Genomic DNA, 20,751 nt, shown 5'->3' on the forward strand with positions numbered 1-20,751 from the left:
GTAATAATATAATTTGTAATTACTGTTCTCGGCGTGGGTTTTCTCCTCGTGAGACAATACGTGGAGTTTTCCCCACGTCACAGACTTCGGTCTGGACAAATGTGGGAACAGTAAGCGTGCGATTTATGTATATTTTTTTCGGCTGCAGAGAGTGTACAGGACAAAGGTCGAGTTGTGCCGCGCACGTGAGGCCGCGTTGTTTTCGGGTTTGAGTTTTATGGCGTTTCCTCGTAGGAAAAGTATGTAGGCTCGAATTCGAATCTCGAGTAAGCGCATCTGACCAGCATAGCATCGGCTCGAGCGTGGGCCCGCGCTGTTGAGCCGAGCTGTGCGGCGCGGATGTTGGGCTCGAGTTTTATGGCGGATCGGATTAGCGCGGGCGGCGGGGACAGCTTCGACAACGAGTGCTTTGTTTTAGAGTTTTTGTGTGGATGAGTGTGGAGAAGGGAAATTTGGAAATTCCCAGCGACTGAAAAACGATCGGCGGCTAGCGGCGGGGTCGAGCGTCGATCGTCTGCGAGGACGGCTGCGGGGGAGTCAGTCGAGAGCTGAACTCCGAGCAGTGCGCTTTGCAATTTGTATTTTTGAATATAATTTATATTTCTTTTCTGATTTTATTTGTGTTTAAATTATTCTATCCTTTCTTCGCAAATTACGCGAGAATACTCTCGTGAGTATTAACATCTACTGAGGTATTGATGCACCCGTTCGGGTTAAGAGACGATTAACAGAAATACGCCGGGGATTATGAGTTGGATATTTTAGGGGGACGGAGATTATACGCTCGCATAAATTTCGATGGGGTGTAGATTAGACGAACGCGTGTTTTATGTGAAGTCGATGACAAAACGGGAGCGTTCCAGTAGAGTGGGTCGGGTATGGCCAGACCAAACAGTCCGACTTTCATAGACTATTAGCCATAAACTATTTCTAATGACGTTTACGATACTATTTCAAGGCGCTTCCTTGAAATCTCGAAGATTGAAACTTAACATGCAAAAGCGCATCGTCCGCAGAGGATGATTGGAAAACTTTTCTTGATTAATTTTTCATCATTTTAACGAATCCGGGCCAGCTTTTATCTTTGCTTTGCAGCGAGACTCGTCGGTACTGTTTAAACTCTCACGCTCTAAATATATTTAAGTGATCCGAGCGAAGTTGCTGTTGCTCGAGCGCTTACTTTGTTATGGTAAAGAAACGCTGCCAACTGATTGAAAAATTCTATACGGATTCGTTGAGGTAGAAAATTTAATGCATTGTTTTACTGGGAATGCATGAAAAATGTAGCATAGTACCTTGTCTTCTGTAAAAGGCATATATATATATCCGTTGAATATTGCGGGATTTCAATGTTGATTTAATTACGATTCGAAGAACTGCGTTGATTCAAAATAATTAATTTCGGTTGTTCTCATATTTGCAGTATTTTATTTTAAAATTGACGATATAGTTAACGTTGGCGATAAAAAAAATTACTATATTCACAGCGGATGATAAAATCGTTAACAATAAAAGCAGCTCATTTAGACAGTAACTCTACCGTACACTCTTCGATCGATATGCCAAATAAATTACTCACTTACTTCATTTTCGGCGTTAACGAAACCTGGCTCTCACTTATCGGTGAACACTATTCTCGCGTCTTTTTTTACAACGACGTCGTGGCGAAGGAAGGGGTGAAAATAACGAAACGATTTATCGGCTTATTGGCCGCCGACGTCGATAAATTTGACAAAAAAATCGACCAAGTGTGTTATCAAGCTCGACGCGATAATGCACCAGCGCTTCGCAGATGTGCACGATAGCTTTCAAAAGATTAAAGCTCGTCCTTTCAAAAAGAGAAAAAAACGACACACGCGCAGGCCGACTATTTTCACGAATGACAATTAGATTTTCGCGAAGCATTGTAGCCATTCGAAAAACCATGAATGCATTTCGCATCAGCAAAGCACCTATCATTCGCAATTAACAAACGATTTTCCATGCGAAAATCATTGCACTGCAGCTCTCATCATGCGATTTTCCGAAAAATAATAACTTTTCTTCTGGCTCGCAAAACGATGCCATTGTCGATGGCATTTGAAAAGTGCCCATTCATGGATCATCGTTATTTTTCGAACACCGCGCGCCTTGAACTTTCGAGCACACACATATATTTGCGAGCGCTTAAATTTGACAGTGCCACATTAAGTTTTACGCGGTCGACAAGCACTTTTACCTCGTAAAGCCCTAGATATCATACCTTTCATGTAGTGCCGCCTCCGTCGGTCGAGCGTATCATGTAGGTCTACATAATACTTAATACCTCCCTCTCGGGTCCGAAAAAGGAGTTGCGCTCGAGCTCTATATGAGCCCCGGGACGAGAGCCGTATAAAAACATGCGTCTGTATAGATATATACACGCGCGCAGCGACGAGTTTTATCAGCGGCGATATTAAGCATTTTACTCGGCTGCATATAAGAGCGGGAATGATTTTTAATTTTGCGCTGATGCTAGCTGCTGGGGGTTTACAAAACAGCATACCAGCTTCTCACCGAGTCGAGACAGCAGAGTGCTTAATAAATCAGTTCGTATATACTTTTGAAGAGTTTTGATAAAAAAGTTACTGCACTGCACTGGCCAAAGGCGCATTCCGAACGTGATATCAGTTACCAAAGAGATTCCTTTGCGGTTGAGCGGTGCACGCTGAAATCAGTGAAATAGTAGCAATTACAGAGAGCTACATATGAACTTTTGGAAAATTTCGCGTGCCATGGCACTGTAAAGTTTATATGCGCTCGTTTATTTGATTAACATTGAATTTCGGAAACATCTACGAACTAATTTTCGCAGCGCTGTAACGTAATTTCTACACGTTTTCTCCTCGGCTGATTAAACAGCTTGCACGATCAAGCGCGAAGCTATTCCACTCTGAAAGCGTGTTGCAAGAAGAAGCTAAATTTCTGCAAAATGAAAACTCGCATATGAGAAAAATTTTTTTTTAATAATCGATTGAAACTTGATCGGATTTGGCAAAAGAGTGGAGGAAAACTTTCGGGAGGAGAAAAAAACTGCGCCGTATGCGGGCAAAAAAAAAGATGAATACTCGCAGAGGTGTATCCGTGAGCAGCGAACCCGAAAATACCGATACGAAGCATATATACATTTTTTCGCCGTCACCCATAACGAAATTCACCGAAACCAAACAATGCGATACGCGAGAGTAGTGTATGCATTTCATCAACGACACGCTGAATACATGGCGCATGAAAATCCCAGCTAGATCTCGGTTTTTTTTGGAATAACTTTTTCCTGCTCTCAGTGTAAATAACGCCTGGCTCTAGTGCACGCGCGTCAAAGCTGTACACATGTTTATGCGACTGTTGTAATTGAATGACCCGCCGAGCGTGATAAATAGTCATGCACTCTCTGATTTCCAGTGTAAACGAGGATGCGCGCGAGTCGTCGACGCAAGATAATGCCTTTTCCATATTATGCGGACTGAAAACGGAAACTTTCGGCACGTATCGCAGCTCAAAAAATATTCAAATAGCACATAACCAGATCGCATTTCGAGCGGTAGTCAAGGTTTGGAGAAAATTAAAGATAACACAGAGGATCCAAGTTAGCCTCGAATCCAGCAAGCGAGTCTGTGTATAACAGGGGACATTGTAGATCCCAAGCACATAAGCGCGGTGCGTATTTTCTCGCTGATTTCGGCAAATATTTGCGGGCCATGTTAGCGCTGGCCAGTGTCAATCAGACAAAGTATAATGGGAGCGTGCTCGCGCCATAATTAGCTCGTGCGTGCGGCCCTTCAGGCCAGAGTCACGGTTTATGCCAGCATGAATTATCGTTCGCGGGAACTGTCGGCGAGGCTACCGCTGCTGCTGCTGCTGTCGCCGTTGTTGTTGTGTAGGTATATAGAAATCGCCCAAAGCATGTTGGGAAAGCTGTAGACCGATCGGGATGATTTTACTTGAGCACTTGAGGGAGACAAGGCCTGATATAGGATTCCATATGGAAAGTTTCGATTAAATAATTACAAAAACGAACTTCGGCTTGATTTATTTTTGCAACCACCAGTGCCATTCGACGATACGTACTCGACATAGTCGAAATTATTCGTAAGCAATAAACAGATTATTCGTACATAAAGTGATATCCCGCTTGAATCTGCGTTTTGGGCTGAAATTAGTTCTCGTTATCAGGGTAATAATAATATTGTCATAGTGCTTGATTTGGTGAAATCATCATTTCGAACGTCAAACTAATTAGATTATTGCGGCTCCGTCAATGTGCAGCAGTATTTAATTTGTACCTGATTTTTTATTTTCATTTTATTTTTAATTAAAATCACGTCAATTAACTGAAACTATCGACTGCCATAACTGCCGATATGAAACTATGGCTTTCGTTTTTTTTTTTTTTTTTTTTTTTTTAATAACTGAGGAATCTAGTGCTTCGCTGAAAGAATAGCAAATTCAATAGCTTTGTAATCACCAACGTATGCTGCGAATTGGTTACATTCGCTTCGGTTCCACGAAGCTGCTCCCTCTGTGTATATAACAAAAGCAACGCGAAGCTGAGTTCGTCGAACTATTTCTCATCGGCAGACGAAATCGTTACATCCGCGAGTACAGAGTAATAATGTAGGTTAAGGCACGGCCGAGTGTCTATTAGACCCTCGAACTCAAACCGAAGTTGACTCAAAGCCCGCGACAACGGAGAGCAAGAGGGATGCCCAGATAAATCGGATTAAACTAACCAAAGGATAGAAATTCAATTTACAACGGGGGGATAGACGCTCGTTCACCCTTTTACGGATAACTATAAAATGCTGCTGAAGTGGCGAAAAAAAGGGGGGTGAACTTAACTTTATGAGCATTTACGTAAGAACGCGCGGTGCAAAGAGAGCCATCAAGGCACAAAGAAAAAGCTTTCCGACTGTCTAGGTGGGCTCTTTGTTTTTACAACTCGGCCGCTCAGCCCCAAAAGAGAGAGAGAGAGAGAGAGTTAGATAGAAAGGCTGCAAATTACCGTTTCGCAGATTAAAAGGCTGCACTTTTGTATGAGGCATCTTTAATCAAGCCGTCGTGCCGACGCTGTTCATTTATTTTCTCCTTCGGCTGCTGGATCGAGCTTTTTGAAAAAGTGCTCGCGTGATTTCTCGGTAGACGGATTATATTTTTCAAGATTATGTGATAGCGCGCCCGCGTCCTTTCACAGGCCGCTCCTCCTTTTTTCTGCTGAATTACTCGGGGGATTAATTTTTCCTTTTTTCGACCGCCACCGACTAAAGTAGCATTCGGATTAAAAAAAATTTTTACCCGCTTTGTCGAGAGCGCAATGCTGCAACGAAAAGGCTTCATTTATTTTTTGCAGAGATTAATTCCGCTGATGTATTTTTGCTTCTTACTCGTGGGTGGTAAAAGCGGGTCATTATGCGAACGAAAAATAGGATTTAATTATTTCACGATGAAAAATTTCATAATCGGACAGAGTAGAGCGGTATTTTTCGGTAAACTACGCGCAACGTTCGATCGGCAATAACGCAAAAAGATTGCCGCGATTCATTGTAAAATTATGTCGTAGATAAATCATTCTTTTTTTTTTTTGCAAAAGCAAACGTTCTACGCGAAACCAGTATAATCGCTGTAAGCGAAACCGTATATTTCATTGCACATTTCTCGTGAAATGATACGTGCTAAATGCACGTGTAACGCGAAATCTCCAACGCCACGAGCGATCGCAACGAGTTCCAGAAATTCTCCATGTACGAAAGTCTAAGAAAAATAAAGGCGAGCATCCAGTTACCGCAAACTGCATAATATCTCTCGCAATTACGAGCGGCCGATTTTCCATAATCACAACAGTCATAGCGCCGAGGGATATACTCGTAATCACCCTTACCGACCTCCAATGCAATCACGTGAATTCGATCGCCTGCATGATTCCGAAAGAAAAAAAAATTGCGGAAGGACAACAGCGAGGCAATAAGTCAGCAGGCTGCAATCAGCAGTGCAGCGTTCGAAACCCGATGACCCGAAAAACGCTGCTGCGGAGCGAAGGGTTTTCGCGCCTAAAACTGGACATTCGCAAATAGGCTCTCGCGCTCGAAAGTCATTAACCCGAATCCAACTGCGTGAGCAGACGGCGACCTACTCTGTATGTATATGAGAGCATAGAGGAAACGTGTGTTTATAACCCCATTCCGCGCGAGTCTGGCTTTCTTTATTTGTGCGAGTGATGCAAAAAACGCTATAATCCCGCGGGCTCCAGAGCGGTTATCCTGGTAGAGGTAGGGGGGGGGGGGGAGATCGATCGAGTGCGTTTTCCGCGCGCAGCGCCAGCAAATTGACTAACGATTGGCAAATAAAGGGATGGAAGATTTCACGAGCGACTGTGTGTAATTACGCGGCAGTGGCGACTCGATTAACTCCGAGTCGCGAATATGTTAATTGCCGCTTTCTCCTTCCCACGGCACGGCCTAGTAATTATGCAAAACCATCGGGGAAAAACGCTCGGCTAATCTGCGAATGATTATGAATTTCCAGCGCGGCTATATACTATACATACTCGAGCGAGAAGAAAAAAATCTTGTTCGGATCGTTAGCGCTCATTATTGCGGCGTGTTGTACATCATGGCGTCGCCGATATAAATTATTCGAGCGAGAATACCAATCTCTGGTAATCACCTTACAGCCGCGAGTAAACTAAACTAGTTAACTTACTTATACACTATAACTCGAGCTACGGGAAAAGGAGAGAGAGAGAGAGAGAGAGAGAGAGAGGGAGAGAGAGAGAGAGAACTGGTGGGGATGGAATCTACTCCGACAGGGCGCGATGATGACAACGGCAGTTCCGTCGAGCGCGCACGCTCGAGGGCCTTCCCGGAAAATGTTTTACACCGGGCGCAGGCTACTCTTCGTCTCTCGTCGAGAAGTCAATTGACGTGGGTTTAGCGCGGGCGTGTGGTTGGGTGATCATCCGTCGATTGGCCATTAAAGCGGAATATCAGCCGGGGCTGCAAAACCCGGACGCTATTACAGCGCAAAAGCGTATATAGCGAGAGAGAATCTAGTGCTTTTTTTGCCACCGGCTTATGCATATGGGCGATTCCGCGTTGGGCGTTTCGTGTGAGCTTCAATCGAGTTCCGATTAACTGCAAAGAATGGAGTTTGTTATCTTGCACAGAGAACTTCGAGGCGTTTTATTAGTACGCGGATGAGATGATAATCGAGTGCAGCTTCCGCCTTTTATAAACTCACAATTTACAAAGTTATACTAGCAGTCACGGGATTGAATCAACCCCGAGGCTACACGCAATTAATCACGACGACCACGTTGTTAGCGCGTGATTCCAACTTGGAAACAGTTTCGCAGATATAATCCCAATTATAATATCGTTAGCCCTATCTTGCGAAAGTACGTCGTGTGTTGCCTCAGAACCAGACGAGCTTCGCCAACCTGCATTTATTGCATCACCAAACACCACACACTTCGTAGTCGAATAACAAATCCACCTGCAGTCTTATGTAGGTATCGTTTGTTTCTTCGACACAGAACCGCCCGTGTGCACTTGCGCATGTATGGAATTTTCAGCCGTAAAAAGAGATCGCGTTTGATAAGAGCGATTCGGGCGCGCATTTTATTTTTCCGCGAGCCGCGCGATGGCTGCGTTTAACGTGAGCGGATCGTGTTACCTGCCGCGGAGATACCATTTTTGATGGATTTCGCTGCATTGTTGTCGAGGGCTGCAAGCGAGCGCGCTTTTTATACGCGACTGGATCACTTCGCGAGCTTACACAGGTGCAACGCACATTTGAATTTTCGAAATTGGCTTCGAAGTTTGCGGAGCTAGGCAGCGTTGAATCGGAAAATCGCGTGATTAGGGCGTGGCGAAATTCTCGTATCTGTGCCGGGAGAATATTTGGAAATGTGTATATGGGCAATTCTACGGGAAAAATGCAATTTTCTGGTTGGAGAAACCGAACAAAACACAAATGTTGGGGCACACTCAAAGTGAACACTCAAACTGAAAGAAAAAGTGCCTTGTGACACTGTTTTCTAGGCCCTTCAAATTCGTCGAAAAATAGCCATTGTTCAAGGGCATGCTGTTATTACTCCGAGAGTATTCTCGCGTAATTTGCGAAGAAAGGATAAATAATTAAAACACAAATAAACTCAGTAAAATAAGAACTATATTCAAATAAAAAATGGCGAAGCGCGCTGCTCGGAGTTCAGTTCTCGACTGACCCGCCGCAGCCGCCCTCGCAGACGATTGACGCTCGACCCCGCCGCTAGTCGCCGATCGTTTTACAGTCGCTGGGAAATCCCAAATTTCCCTTCTCCAATGCTCATCCACACAAAAACTATAAAACAAAGCCGCTCAACGCACTCGTTGTCGAAGCTGTCCCCGCCGCCCGCGCTAATCCGATCCGCCATAAAACCCGAGCCTAACGTCCGCGCCGCACAGCGCGGGCCCACGCTGGAGCCGATATTATGCTGGCCAGATGTACGTACTCGAGATTCGGATTCGAGCCTACGTACTTTTCTTTCGAGGAAAAGCCATAAAACTCGAAAACAGCGCGGTCTCACGTGCGCGGTACAACTCGACCTTTGTCCTGCACACTCTTCGCAACCGAAAAAATATACATAAATCGCGCGCTTGCCGTTCCCACATTTGTCCAGACCGAAGTCTGTGACGCAGGAAAAACTCAACGTATTGTCTCACGAGGAGAAAACCTGCGCCGAGAGCAGCAATTACAAATTATATTACTACTATCCGCGAACACTGTCAACCAAATATAACCCCACGAAATTTAAAATGCTTCCTTCGTATGTTAGCTGTCCCCGAAATACAAGCGAGCCACTTCTCGAAGCAGGCTACCCTTCCAGACGACGCATCTCCCTAGGGCAAACTGGCCACAGAGAAACGCTCCCAAGTTTTCATCTGTTCCGGGCCTCGCCAATTAATCAGCCGCTGGCCCCGATCGATCTCATTTAATCGTCGTGCACGCAGCCTACGCTGCCGGTTTCCAAAACCGTAGCGCCGAGATGCTCGCCTTTAGAAGTTTGTATTTCAGCTAACCTACGTCGGTAACACATGCACTTAATGCATTTGGGCACAAACAGAAAATGGATTACGGTAGAGTGAGAGAACGGGAAAAGAGCTTCAATTTTTAAAAAATGCGTTAAAAATGCTTGATTTGGTCAAAAGTTACGCACAATTGAATATGCGGAAAAATCATGAAAAAAGATAAAAATTTCTTGACTTCGAAAAATCCTGCAATTGAAGGGCCTAGAAAACAGTGTCACAAGGCACTTTTTCTATGTTGGAACGTGGTTTTGCATGGTTATTAGCATGTACAATACGAAAAAAAGTTGCGGGAGTGTGCCCCAACATTTGTTTTTATTTCGGTTTCTCCAACCAGAAAATGGCATTTTTCCCGTAGAATTCCCCATATTTACATCGCGGATGATGATTGAGTTTCCGATGAACAGTTGGCGAGTATTTAAATTTATGCAAAGCAAACTCATTGTTAAACTGCACACGAAAGAGGGAGACCCAGCTTGATCATCGGATTGGACGAAAGTTCCGAAAATAAAATGCACGTTTCTATCGGACTTGAGACACTTTCGTGGACAGGGCTAAAGTTAATTATGCGATATATAAGTAGCTTGAAAGCACACCATTCCGTGCGCGTGAAACACGCGGATCTATTATGCTCGGCCGAAAAATCGTAAAGTTCTCGAATTATGAAGTGTTTGAAAACAATGTAATAAGACGTCAGAAGTATAAGTTTCGAGTATAAGCGATAGAAGCGATTATACCCACGAGTCCGCTCATAAATTGAAACTTTTAAACGAGTTTTCGAAATATGCCAGGAGGATTAACCTTCAAAAGTGTAGTCAAACAGCTTTAAGAGACCAAGTTACTCCGCTGCGTTGGGGGTTAAACCTATATCGTCTGGCATTGTTGACGTTTAGACCAGAGGTAATCCTATACTGCAATTTTCGAAAAAGTTGGATTCAACTGGATTATCATCGTAACAAATGATCAGCATGTCTATCGGCTGATACTTGAGCTTCTTTTATTTTAACTCGAAAGCAGGAAGTGACATATTTCATTCCAACCACTTGCGGCTGGTTTGCATGAGAGGGATATTATTATTTACATGAAATTCTACCACTTTGAAGCTATGCAAAGTATTCCAATAAAGCTGAGATTCTTGAAAGTTCGTTAACCTGAAGTATTCCTGTTAGGTCCATTTAATTGCGCAATAAAAGTTTTAGATTTCTTCTTTTATTTTCTTTTTATGAAATTCAACAGTTTTGCGCGTCATCTGGCGGTACTGAGTACTAATTCTTTGATTTCTTCTAAAGGAAAAAAAAACGAGGCCAAGAGGCAAGTGGTAAAGCGTACATGACACCTGTGTGATAACGTTCTTAAGGATTATGAATATAAAATCACATCTGTAACAAATGCAATTGCACGAACTAGAAGTACTTTAGGACACGTAGTTTCTTTACCCACTGAGTAGTATGCATTCAAATGGCCTTTTACATTCAGTTTCATGTCACCTTTTTAAGTCTGAAATTCTAATAGTACAATTTTTTTACGTGAATTTCGCAATAATATTCTTCTTATGTTATAAGAAAAAGGAAAATTATCATTCCAACTGTCTGAGCATATCCTGACTGAGACGTCAAAAGACATCTTTCAAAGTTTCTTCAAAAGATATTCTATCTGGCGTACATTCAAAAAAGTTTTGCTCGTAAAAGGCTTATAAAAATGAATACATCTTTGCTTTATATGCCTTTCAGGATTATTATATTCGCGATAATCGAGAAAAAAAACATTTTATTTTGCTTGCTACTCTTGAACTTTTAGAATAAACAGGTTACACACGGATGTAGATAAAAGCAAAACTGAAACGACCTGATGGTTTTAATAATGGAACTGAAAATTTGATGAAAATATATTTTGCGATCGATATTAAATAATATCTTTCTATTTGATATAATATTGGAAAAATGCAATAACTATCTTTCAAACGAACCGGATATGTTGCTTCCTCTATTCTTACATCGAAAAATAAATATATATTTGATGAAAACATATTTTGCATGATCATACAGACGTATTACTTTATTGTAGTTGCTGGTACAACAAAGACTATTTTTTTGGTGAAGATATTTCACTGAAGCCATAAATTTTCAAGCACAATATGCGCTAAAATGAAATATGCCATCCTAAAAAAAAGCATAATTCACCGGCTGGATATTAAATCACACTGAAAATAGACTCTAACAGCTTTTTGAAAAATTCTGACTCTGGCAAGCTGGAAACCTGATAGACATGAAGCATAAAAACGCCCTCTATCACGTGGAAGTGAAATATACCGCTTCAAAAAACGAAACAAGTTTACAGCTCCTACGCTGAGATCTTTATGTATGTATGTATTCTTATATGCACAAATTAATGGGACGCGACATTTTTTTCTAAGGGTCCAAAAGTACTTGATGATTTATCGACGAGTAACCAATTAAAGATGGGAAGCTATCCTGCAACTATAAAAAGGACATCAACGAAGCTTTTACTTAAGACAGCAGTCGATATAATTCCACTTACTTATGCAACTAGGTCAACAGCTTATACTTTCCAATTTGAGATTTTTCGATTATTTCAAGGAAGCTCTGAGATTCTCAACCTCTTCACTTAAGATCGGCACTTGCAGTAACGCTATTCCGACAATATAACTGACAATTTGTTTTTATTTCCTACAAATCGAATGAAAACCAGCAGCATAGAAGCTCGAAAAAAAATATCGGATGAAAGGCAAACTTGTCAGTCTTGCTTACTTCTCAGCACCAGCGCATTATCAACGGCCCGACGAGAGCCACAATCCATTGTAGGACGTCAATCATCGGTGTTCCGCACACACATCCCCGAAATTGAAACGTCGTCGCCTGGACTATACTCAACCCGACGCATAACTCATCGAATTACAAGAGGGCTTCCTTTTAAAAATTCCCGCACTCGCGTCCAAAGAGACAGCCTGACAAAACGAGGAAAAAGCAGCTCCACAAACGGCATCGCTGAAAAAACCAGTCGCCTTTTGTAATCAACGATACATCAGACCGAATATACGCGTAAAAGGGGGGGCTGCGCAAGCGAGCGCGCGCGTGAGAGAGAGAGAGAGAGAGACAGAGAGAGAGAGAGAGAGAGAGAGAGAGAGAGAGAGAAAGAGAGAGAGGACATACATTTTTCACCAGCAGCTCTCTATGCGCGAGGGAGGACGCATCACGCGGCTGTATATATGAATGTGGATGATGCACGTCGCGAATTTTTCGGACCGCGACGCGCTCCCGCAGTTATATGACCTCTCTTGCTTACTTTATAACGCACGGGATTTTCTTCTGCCCCCTGTGCGCATGTGTTTTTCTTCTATTTTTTTCGTTCGCCTGGTGTCTCTCATCTTGCGCGTGTATTTTTTTTTTCAGAGGAGATAGCAGCTGCTGGACGCGCTCGTAAACTCGTGGTTTTCGGCGCGGAGCGACTCGATTTTATGCGGGATTTGCGAAAACGCTGAGTCCGGTGCGCCTCTCCTGAGACCGGGCGCTTAAGTTTTGTCTATAGCAGCGCCGGGTGACCGAAAATAAATTCGCTTCTGACGAAATTCTGACGTTTCCCGAGCAAACGCTGAAACTCGCATTCGAGATATTCTCAGGATGACATATCGCGGAAGCGCAGCTTTTTTATTTATACGGGACGGGAGAAGGGTGATAGGGTGATACACCCTACACGCGTGTGTGTATACGTATAGCGATATGGGTAAGTACTAAAAGCCTTCCGATATATCGACGTAGAAGCTCGCTTTTATCCGCACGGGTTTTTGAAAAAAAGTACGGAAAACCATCAGCTACTTTATTTATTTGCTGCCGAGGAGCGCAATTTTTTCTTCGGGGCATTGAAAAAATATGTGTGGAGTCACGAAGCCCAGAAAATGCTTACGGCTACCGCGAGCGCGATATGGGTCACCTAGGCTGTCTGATTCTTGAGAAGCCCCGCTGTCGCTATGTGAAAACTGCCGAGAAAATTTTCTTTCTCCTCGTTATTAAAAGAGACCTTATTCATTTCTCGTATACGTTCCAAATGTACACAAAACGGGTATTCGAATATCTGCAAACGAACTCTACCGTGTTTACAAGCGATTTGATCAAACGGTACGTTCTATTTGATGCGCTCCAAATAATAAATATCCCGGCCCATTCCTTCGATAAGCAAAACTGCGAAGCAATGATAAAACGCCGCGTACACACGAAACGGCTCGGCGTTATGTCCATACATTTCGGCAAACGGACGTATTCTTTGACAGTTTAGGGCCGAATTTTCGAGATCACGGGCAAACATCGTTTATCAAGTTTATCAACGCAATAATCCATAAATCAGTATATACTCGCTCGCGTCCTTTAGTTTCCGCGTGTACGTGAGTGCAGGCTTGAAAGGAAAACGTTGTCCCACAGTTTTTCCCAATTGGTCGCGTGATTGCGTGTATTATACCGACTGGGCACGCTTCATTGGAACTGGTTCATCAGCGGATATACGCCTATCTCATTTGATTATCTAGTCGAATAATTCGGCGACGCTTCGTGCGCTGCACGTCGAATCATTTTCTCGCTGTTATGAAGTAAATAAACGAAAGCCGATGTCAATAAATCATCGGGATATTATCGGATAGCCGCGAGATTAATAATTCGCTTTGAGTAATGTAGTCCAGAGCAGTACTCGAACAAAAAAAATGATAATAACAATTCTGTGCGTTCGATGAACAAAGCTCCGTGTAATAATAGAGCTCGGTGTGTTATGTATGTTTTTAAACGGGTAAACGACAACACGTCAGAATCAATAACGCAAGACGGGTACGTATCTCTTTTTTTATTTAATGCTCTTAAACGCCCGAGCGGTGAAATGCGCTGAGAAGTCGATCTCTCGACTCGTTGTGTATACTCGACTGTTTCATTTCCTTCCGCGGAATTGAAGGCTCTATGGTAATGTGCGCTTGAAATAAGTCCATTTAGTGAGTTCAGATTTGTCGAGAAGGAGAAAAAAGTCGTTACGTTTTTACAGGCGCTATACACGAGTCTACTCTCAGCGACGACTACATTACCGTAGACGGACAGCGAGTCATAGCGTTATTACTCGTATCCGTGACAAAAGCGCATGTACAGAGTTGAAAGACTGAAAATCCAACGCGATAGACTTCGGGCGGATAAAAATTCATTTCAGTTTCATGTTCAATAAATTGCCCTTTGAAACTACACGGCGCGCACATTTACATTCCCATAAACCGCAATGTACCTATACGGAGCGTGTACCTCCAATAAAAAGAATTAATTGCATACGGTTATATAGCTATGATAGCTATAATATCTATACATTGTACGACAAGAAAATAAACTCGCTCTCGTAATTTCACGAGATTAAACAATCGCGAGAGAAAGAAAAAAGGAGTTTCGTAAAGTCTGGGGGCAAATTGAAGCCATAATTCACGGCTGTAAAGCCGAAAAACAAAAAGCGATCACGCACTTCCGTGATGGATTAAAGCGAGAGAGCCGTCGGTCGTATAATATATCCTTAACAATCGCGCGCGTTTATCACGAACGAAAGAGAGACCAGCTGTCGGCATATCAAACGCAGCCCGTTGAAGCTTATTCTTCGAGGACTCGAGAAAATACATCAAGCGATATTAACCTTCAATCCGTCGTCATCGGCTGCTGACAAACAGTCTCGAGATCCCTCATGCCTGACCCAACTCGTATCGTTCCACTGAAAATTCGTCTCACGGCCCCTACTCACGAGGTTGTGTCCTATACTGCACTGTATCACACTCGCGCACTCTCGTCCTCACTCTGCGCTTGAATTATTTTTCATCGTCAAACGTCGTTTCAATTCTAACGCAAATCAAACGTTCTCCGGGCGGAGGAATTATATGAGCCGAGGAAGAGACGAGGATCGTATACTCGCAGTCGCCGCGTCGCGGGCGCGCGAGATGCACTGGCCGATTCTGCGAGAGTCGTCCGAGGCTCGCGGCGCTGTCGGCGAGGCTGTGCAGCTGAGACGACGCACGCGCCACAGCCACTGGAGGGGAGGACGCTCCGGTATTAGTATACGCTGGAGGAACGAAGGGGGCAAATGAAAAATGAAAATAGCTCGGCTATTGCTTGCTTTTTGCTTCGCCGGGCTTGTTGGTCTTTTGGAGTTTGAGATTTATCGCGGCCAGATGATAAGTGGCGCGCGGACTGAAGTTGCTGCTCTTTTGCTGTTACGAGCTTTGTCTTTTTGTTTTTTATAGTCCTCTCTCGGATTTTCAGAAACCGACTGCGAGCGCAATGGAATCGCGAAAACATCCGAACGAGTGACCGATGTACCTGAATTTACGCAAATCGTACCATCCGATTGCATTTATTTATTGCGTCGTTAACTATGGCGCTCATCTCAATAAAAGGAAGAGGAAAATGACGCATTACACGCTGAAACTAAAATAACACCGGAAGCGCGTCAAAGATATCGTCGTCAAACTGTCAAACACTAATTAAAATAATCTTGTATCTAAATACACAGGCAATATTAAAGCGTGGCTGTTGAAAGGCGCTTCTGGTGTCAGTCGTTCTTTTGCATAATAGGAGCCTCCAAAGTTTTAATATATAGCCCGCCGAATGGATTTCAGTGCTTATACGTGCAAGCCAATTAAAACCCTCGGGTAGCAAGCGATTTAGCTAGGTATATGGCAGAGACGAGATTCAAAACTATGGCAAAATTGGTCATATTAATTCCATTGCGCTCGGCGATCGATGAGTTAGGCGTTCTACGCTCTACAGCGACGTTTTGCACAGGGGACTGAACCTTTACGATATCAAAAAATACGAGCGCGACGAATGTATTCTCTGCAAGAATCGTAGAGTTTTTCCCCCGAAAATAACTACAGCGAGAGGCAGTTTTAATGGGAATTCTTTATATTTATATTGTAAAAGATTGTGTATTTATTTTAAACCTTTGGTAAATGTTTTTCTCTCGATACTACCAATCAGCGTTTCGCTGTATGGTATATCCAGGTTGTGTCCCTGGAAGAAAATTAACGGTTCAAATTTGCTAAGACCTTTAGACTTACAAGGAAAGGTACCCAACCCGAACTCACCGATTTTGATGATTTTCATATATGTTGTAGAACATAAAAAAATAAGAGACACGTACTTTTTTTTATCGGCTAATTTTCACTTTTAAGGGGTAAAAACCTCCCCTAAAGTTAACCCCCAAAAAGCGTTTTTTTTAAATATCTCGGCTTAAAATTAATATTTTTCAATGAAACAAATTGGAGGTTATTTCTTACAAAAAGAGCAAGTATTTCATGGTGATTTGAAGAGTAAGGGTAGCATCCCCTATTTTTTAGGGGTTGAAAACATATATTTTTTGGCATAATTTTATAATAAAAATGTTTAAACCGGCTAAAAAAAATTGGAAAAAATGTTTAAACATCCTTAATAACAAAATTTAGTTGACGTCTTTCGGTGTTTTCATAAATATTATCCCTAAGGGGGTAAACCACCCCTAACACAAAATAACTATAAGTATACTTCAATCCATAATATTTTGTAGAAGGTTTGTATATAGGGGTTTTCGAGATCGCTCTTTACAAATCTGATATCAGATTTTAAAAATACAAAATGGCGAAAACAATGTGGTGGACGAAAATGTCGAAAAAAAATTTTAACTTTCAAAAAAACTTGTTTACAAATGTGTGATCTTTGTAGCCTGTACATGTGAACTAAAGAGCCTTAAACCCTAAACCCCTAAAGAACAAATAGGCTAAATGGTTGTGCTTTTTAACCAAACGACTCCAAACGCCTAACCTCCAAACAGAGTTGGCCGAAAAAATAAAAGAAATTTTAATAGATGCAACACATGATTTCAACGATGTAGAAATGATTACTGATGACTCTTTGGATTTTCAAGAAGAGTATAAAGACCATAATGCGGAAATAATTGAAGATGAAGTGCAACATCATTTTCCTGATCCGGATATAGCACCAACAAATCAATGTACAGCAGATAATGAAGAACTAGATTTTGAATACAAAAAAAGAGCTGTAGAATTTTGGAGAAGTAGCAAAACGAAGCAAAATTTAAGTCTCAAAACAGTGCAAAACAGATTCAAAAAAGTATCATCTATTAGTCAGCTACGTCGTTGGGCTCATTCAATTAATAAAGGTGGCACGTATAGAGAAAAAGTAGCACAAATTTGTCAGTATACCCTGGATAATTTTCAAGCAGCTCTCGACAGTGGTTCAATTATCCATGATGAAGATATAATTCGATGGACCTTACAAGCTAAAAAAGAAATTGGTTTTGATGATATTAGATTCAAAGCTTCTAAACATTGGTTACTCAAATTTAAGCAAGCACACGGAATAGTTTCTAGGAAAATAAATAAGTTCATAACAAGAAAAACACTAGAAAGTAGTGCAGAACTTACGGCTAAAGCTGAAGCATTTATCGATGACGTTAAATCGTGTATACCAAGGATTGGACTCGAAAATTTGTATAATACAGATCAGAGCGGATTTCAGCTAGAAATGCATTCTGGAAGAACATTAGCAGTAGAAGGAGAAAAGCAAGTGCAATGTCTGACAGTCAATTTCAGCAACAACGCATAGTTATACTATACAGCCACTAATATCAGCTACTGGACAACTGTTGTCACCGCTATTTCTTGTTTTAAAGGAACCAAGTGGCAAGTTTGGCCCTATTGTAGAACAAAACATATTTAGACCAGAAAACGTGTACGTGGAAGCATCCAAATCTGGAAAATTAACAACAAGTAAGGGAACTAATAACAATTTTTACATTGTAATATCGTTGATCAGTTAATTAGTAAGTCGTTTAATTGCAGATCACTTCAAAATCTGGTTGGAAAAAATATTTTATCCCTATGTAGGCCATCACTCAATATTATTACTTGATTCTTGGAGTGGTCATTGTGACAAAGTTATAGAAGAAACAATGCCACAAAATAAAATTATTAACATAAAAAAAATTCCAACTGGAACCACAGGAAAAATACAACCACTTGATGTCTATGGATTCCGTATTTGGAAAAACTTTGTCCGAACATTTTCTGATAATGTAATGTTAATGGATCATGATATGAATTTACATGTGAGAAATAATATAATTAAACTTCAATCATTGGTTCACAACCAACTGTCTTCGCCGAGATATATAGATTTGTTTAAATATTCCTGGTATAAAAGCGGTTACGTCAATGAAAAACCAGATAAATTTGATAATCCTATAGATTTCAGTTTTGGAAAGTCTTGTGCAACACATTGTGAAATAGAAGGGTGCACAAACATTGCAATTGTACGATGTGGTTGGTGCAAAAAAGCATTGTGCTTTAAACACTTTTATGAGGACTACCATTATTGTAAAAACATCGTAAAATAATATATTTTATGCTCAATACAAAAAATGCACTATGGCAAAAGATAAAAGATTGTAGATTATTATTATACTCTAATATTATAAACAAAAATACATTATAAGTTGAATTTACAATAAAGGAATTTCAATAACATTCTGATAACAATTTCTACGGAAATTATAAAACTGCTTCACACACAGAATTTTCTTGTTTACAAATTTAGGAATTTGAGGTGGTTTGGTTAAAAAGCACAACCATTTAGCCTATTTGTTCTTTAGGGGTTTAGGGTTTAAGGCTCTTTAGTTCACATGTACAGGTTACAAAGATCACACATTTGTAAACAAGTTTTTATGAAAGTTAAAATTTTTTTTCGACATTTTCGTCCACCACATTGGTTCCGCCATTTTGAATTTTCAAAATCTGATATCAGATTTGCAAAGAGCGATCTCGAAAACCCTTATATACAAACCTTCTACAAAATATTATGGATTGAAGTATACTTATAGTTATTTTGTGTTAGGGGTGGTTTACCCCCTAAAGGGTAGTATCTATGAAAAAATCGAAAAACTTAATTTGTTTATTATAGATGTTTACAAATTTTTTCCAATTTTTTTAGTCGTTTAAAACTTTTTTATTATATAAAATTTTTTTTCGATATTTCCGTCCGCCATATTGGTTCCGCCATTTTGAATTTTCAAAATCTGATAACAGATTTGTAATCAGCGACCTCGAAAACCTCTATATACAAACTTTCTACGAAATATTATGTATTGAATTACATATTTACAGTTATTTTGTGTTAGGGGTGGTTTACCCCCTTAGGGATAATATTTATGAAAACACCGAAAGACGTCAACTAAATTTTATTATTAAGGATGTTTAAACATTTTTTCCAATTTTTTTTAGTCGGTTTAAACATTTTTATTATAAAATGATGCCAAAAAATATATGTATTCAACCCCTAAAAAATAGGGGATGCTACTCTTACTCTTCAAATCACCATGAAATACTTGCTCTTTTTGTAAGAAATAACCTCCAATTTGTTTCATTGAAAAATATTAATTTTAAGCCGAGATATTTAAAAAAAACGCTTTTTGGGGGTTAACTTTAGGGGAGGTTTTTACCCCTTAAAAGTGAAAATTAGCCGATAAAAAAAAATACATGTCTCTTATTTTTTTATGTTCTACAACATATATGAAAATCATCAAAATCGGTGAGTTCGGGTTGGGTACCTTTCCTTGTTAGCTAACTGTTTTAACGGTTGCCAAGCTAAAATTTAACAAAAAATGTGGCTTAGGAACCGCTAAGTTTCCAAGATGTCTGCCGGAGGCTAATTTGAGGTTACGAGGTTAGGATAATCACCAGCTAAATGAATCAATTTAATTTTATTAATATTTCAATTTTTTACATATAATATAGTCCTATTCTACTATCTCAACAAGGTTTGTATGATACGCATGCACTGTACTTCATTTCACTTGACCGTACCAAGTCATGAACTGTTATTTCATAATGTCATGCTGTTTGATCAAATAAAATAAATAGAAATTGTTAAAATGAAATTGATTCATTTAGCTGGTGATTATCCTAACCTCTTAACCTATCTAGATACAACTTAAATATATTATCTACAAATTGTTACATGTCCTTTGCATTTCCTAACCTTTTTTCAATTATAATCAATCATATAGGTAAATTTATATTAATTAATAAAAGTTGTAACCTGACAATTGTATACGTATGGCTAGTCAACTGAATTTAAGCAAATTAACTGCAAGGAGCTGTGCATAAGCTTCTATTACAGTAAGCGGTTATTTAGCGGTTTTCTAAGCGGTTCATTGGCGTTATTGGTTAAATAAGCCATAGTTAAGCCATTGAACGGTAGACATTTCTACCAGGGGTATAGAAAAAGAAAATCGAATATGAAGCCGCGAACGCGATGCACTTTTTTGTGTGCGTAAAATAAACGAACGAATATTAACTGCTGTACGCGCGCTGGGCGGTACGTTAACATGCTGCAAACGAACGACTTTTGCAACATTTTAGATGGATCCATTACTTTAATTGAACGTAAATGTACAAGCACTTTTTTTCAATGCAAGCCATTACGTCTCCCTGAAAATTGGCGAAATTACTGTCGCGACAAAGAAGATGGCAAGAATAGAGTAGAGTCCCGTCGAAGAAAGAAAAGCGAAATTCGGGCGCGCGCGAACACAAAGACTTACGCGTCAGAAAATCGATACCCTCGCGACGGCTCGCAAAAAATGCCTCTCCTACACAGTT

The 20,751-nt window shown here is 40.8% G+C and overlaps 1 protein-coding gene across 9 annotated transcripts in view; it reads right to left on the reverse strand.

Moving 5' to 3' along the window:
* LOC100678173 overlaps positions 1-20,751 on the reverse strand; it is a 222,750-nt gene that overhangs the window by 110,689 nt on the left and 91,310 nt on the right. For 2 of the 9 annotated variants that reach the window (XM_031929111.1, XM_031929105.1), the window contains exon 1: positions 14,742-15,058. The exons of the other annotated variants lie outside the window; for them this stretch is intronic. The gene's annotated coding sequence lies outside the window, so the exon portion shown is untranslated. Of the gene's footprint in view, positions 1-14,741; positions 15,059-20,751 lie in introns of those variants that run through there. 9 annotated transcript variants of the gene reach the window in all.

This window comes from Nasonia vitripennis, chromosome 4 (genome assembly GCF_009193385.2).
Source record: "Nasonia vitripennis strain AsymCx chromosome 4, Nvit_psr_1.1, whole genome shotgun sequence".
NCBI lineage: Eukaryota > Metazoa > Arthropoda > Insecta > Hymenoptera > Pteromalidae > Nasonia > Nasonia vitripennis.